This window comes from Sinocyclocheilus anshuiensis, unplaced genomic scaffold (assembly GCF_001515605.1).
Source record: "Sinocyclocheilus anshuiensis isolate Anshui unplaced genomic scaffold, SAMN03320099.WGS_v1.1 scaffold680, whole genome shotgun sequence".
NCBI classification, from domain to species: Eukaryota; Metazoa; Chordata; class Actinopteri; order Cypriniformes; family Cyprinidae; genus Sinocyclocheilus; species Sinocyclocheilus anshuiensis.
The window spans coordinates 277,326-281,029 of NW_015555783.1; the positions used below are offsets into that span (position 1 = coordinate 277,326).

General features: G+C 33.9%; 1 long non-coding RNA gene across 1 annotated transcript in view; it reads right to left on the reverse strand.

The window, feature by feature from the left end:
- Nucleotides 1-340: 340 nt before the first annotated feature.
- LOC107674783 (uncharacterized) overlaps nucleotides 341-3,704 on the reverse strand; it is a 194,474-nt gene continuing 191,110 nt past the window's right edge. The window contains exon 4 of the long non-coding RNA XR_001632538.1: nucleotides 341-374. This is a non-coding gene — a long non-coding RNA (uncharacterized LOC107674783). The remainder of the gene's footprint in view (nucleotides 375-3,704) is intronic.

Consider the following 3,704-nt stretch of genomic DNA (forward strand, 5'->3'; position numbering starts at 1 on the left):
GCACGTCACTTTCACTTTCAGTCACTTTCAATTTACTTCTGATTGTAAGATTATAAAAAAATATATTTCACGCAAGTATGAAAAAAAAGTTGTCTTGCTTTCCAGTATCATTAATAAGATGTATTACAATTGAAAGTGAGTTTACTGTTAAAACAAGAAAAAAAGAAATCTGCAAACAGGATAAAAAAAACACTTTAAGTTTTTTTCTATCCCATTAACCGATTTATTATATATATATATATATATATACAGTATATTAGTATTATATATATATATATATATATAATAGTATTATATATAAAAATTATTATGATTATCATAAATTATGCATGCTTTTACTCACCATAATAGTATACAGCCGGAGGATGCATCATCTAGAGGGGAAAAAACATAAAAACAATTATAAAAACAATTATGAAGCACAAAAGATCATTAAAAAACCACCCAAGCACAAAAACCATGGGTAAGGTCTAAAGAGCTGTATAAAATAACATTTAAAAGCCTATCAATAAGCCTAAAGCCTATCACAAATAATATATAGACAGCTTGCTCAAACATTAACATAAAACAGAGAATATAGACTTCCACTTGACAAAGTCCCTGCAACAACAGTGTGACAACTAGCCCCGATCGCGCTAAAAACACATTAGATCAACAGCCCAAAGTCCTGGTTTCTGTGATTTTTATCAGTTTTGTTACATTGGACACGTCTCAAAACAATCTGTCTTTCTCAATCAGTGCAGTAACGTTTTGTTTTAGTTAACACGCCTAAACTCAGCTCTGAAGCTCTATGATGAGAAAGCATCATGACAGCTCATGAAGGAGATTGAATAGAGAAGTTACATACGGCAGCCGCTCAGCTTTAATCAGAGCTGGCAGTGATGAAGCATGTGCAGCAGGAGCTGGAAACTCCGCGTCTGATCTTTGAGCACACAAAGGCCCGGTTTCACAAACGGGGATTAGCTTAAACCAGGACTAGGTCTTAGTTAAATTAAGATATTTAAGCAACTTTTACAAAAATGCCTTAGAAGAAAACATTACAGGTGTGCATCTTGACACAGAACAATGACTGACATATTTTAAGATATTCTAATCTAAATCTAAGATATTTTCAGTTGAGACAGCTCAAACATGCATTTTAGTCTGGGACTAGCTTAAGCCTTGTCTGTGAAACCGGGGGTATATGTGGCCAAATATAGATTTTTGGGAATGCTACTGTCAGCTAGTGATGTTAGGTTCTTGAACGAATCGTTCTTTTGAGCCGGTTCTCAGGAAGTAACCGGTTGAGCCGGTTCACAAATCGAATTGAATCGAACTTTAGTTCTGGGTTGATGACGCAGGACGCACAGCCGAAGTAGCACGTCCAACTCAAAAAGAACCGAATGAGCCAGTTCAACCAACTGTTGAAGTTTGCCGAGGATTACCGAGGACTCAACAAGAACCGAATGAGCCGTGGCAAAGTTTGCCGAGGATTACCGAAGATTCTGATGAGTTGACGATACTGTGCAAGCCTGATGCACGTACTGGAAATATGCTTATTATGACTGTTATTAATTTACATTTTATTAAAACCTGCAAAAACCTTTCTTTAGGAATCTTATCCAAGTTGTAGGCTAGTCAATATTGGTCAGTCAGTCGTATCTGAGGATCCGCGAAGGAAAACTGTGACCACAAACACAATTAACTTAAGTGAATTATATGGCAATAATCAGCAATATGCTTTCACACAAATAACTTTATTTTTGAATGTTTCAATATGTGTTGACACAAATTACTTATTTGAATTTTTCATTGATACAAGATGGCACTGAGTTGTTAGAAAAGAAATGCGTAGATACGTTATTGCTTGATGATGTCAGGAACCGATGAATCGGCTTTTTGAACCGGTTCAATGAGCCGATCTGTCCGAAAAGAACCGGTTCGCGGAAATGAATCGGACTTTGCATCACTACTGTCAGCCTTGTGTTCCTCTGTCTTGTGTTTTGCCCCCCATGTGCTCCCCATTACCCAGTTTCTCCCTTGTTGATTATGTTCATTGATGTCAGGTGTTCCTCGTTTAGTTCTAGTTATTTAAGTCCTGGTTTTTCCTGTGTCCTGCGTCTAACGTCAAACCCCTGTGCTACGTGTGTGTTTCTGCTGTTTAGTCTTTATTTGGATGAATAAAGATTGTTCCTTGTGTTATTCCCCGTCGTCTCCGCGCTCCTCGTTACTCACAGTAGCGAATCGTGACAGCTACAGTTCTAAAGGGGATATTAATACATATTGAAATGAGTGATTTTTTGCAAGAATTCATCTTAATTTTCATTAGTGGTATTTGCTAAGCAATCAGTATCATTATTACTCATACTTGGAGATGGAGTTTTGAAAAAATCCCTAACATAAAGTATTACTCTTTACAGTGCAACTCAGAGCATTTTGTGCTCCAGACATGAATGATTTCTCAAATCACATCTCTGTTGAAGAGAGGTGCGCTAGTGCTTTCTAAGCTGCTGGATTTTCACCTGTCAGACGATAAAACAGCAGAGAAAATCCCACAGACTGACACTGAAGGAGCTGCCTAGCTAACGGGGAACATTCTCACAACTTTCACTAATGTTTTTAAAAGTTATATAAATGTTAGGACAAAACATTATTAAAGTAATGTTTATGGAACATTCTTATAACATTATTAATATTTGATGTACATCCTCATAATGTTGAGAAAAATATCTTTCTAAACACTCTCATGACATAATTTTTATTTTATATAACGTTGAGAGAACGTTCTGAGATCAACATTCTTTGAACATCCTTATCATGTTATTTGTACTTAAACATCCTCAGTGTTGAGAGAAAACGTTATTAAGAATAAAATGAGTATTATAATAAACGTTATATTTGGGGTGAAAATAAGGTTTAAAGAATGTAGTAAGAAACAATTTAGTAACCTTTAAATAACGTTCTAATTATAATTAGAAAACTGGACATTTTAACGTTATTAGAGTATTAAAAATAAATAAATTAAATAAAGTTATATTTTGGGTGAAAATGATGTTATAAGAAATATTTTTTGTGACTTTTAAATAATGTTATAATCACGAAAAGTTAAATCATGGACATTTTAACATTTATGTAATATTTAAAAACAATGTTCCCACAATGTTTCATAACCTACATTTGTCACCTGGGTATGTCAGCCATTTCTATAGACCAAAATATAATAGAGAGACCGCACAGCAAAACACAAAAAACAGTGAAAACTGACCAACCACATAGCAACACCCTGGCAACCACCCACTGTAGTGTTTGAATGTGCAAGAACTACTCATATTTCCTTCATAAAACATCAAAATGTAGTCAATAAATATTATTACATTATACAAATCTCAACAGATCATTAGTTAATGTACATTCAGAGAGCTGCCATGAAACTTTGATTGATATATTTCCATGCATAATCATATTTGAATGTACTTGAGCTAATGATCTGTTAAGTATTATTATAATGTTTGTTAATGACTTCTTAATGAAAGGCAGATCTTTAAGAAGATCATTTGCTTATGCTAATGAAAGGTTAAGAAGATCATTTGCTTATGCAGAGCCGTTCTATGGAAAACTGCAGGGAAATAATCTTTAATCTTGATAAATTAATCCATAAATAAATGTTTGTGATATGATACATGAATATATATATATATATATATATATATATATATATATATATA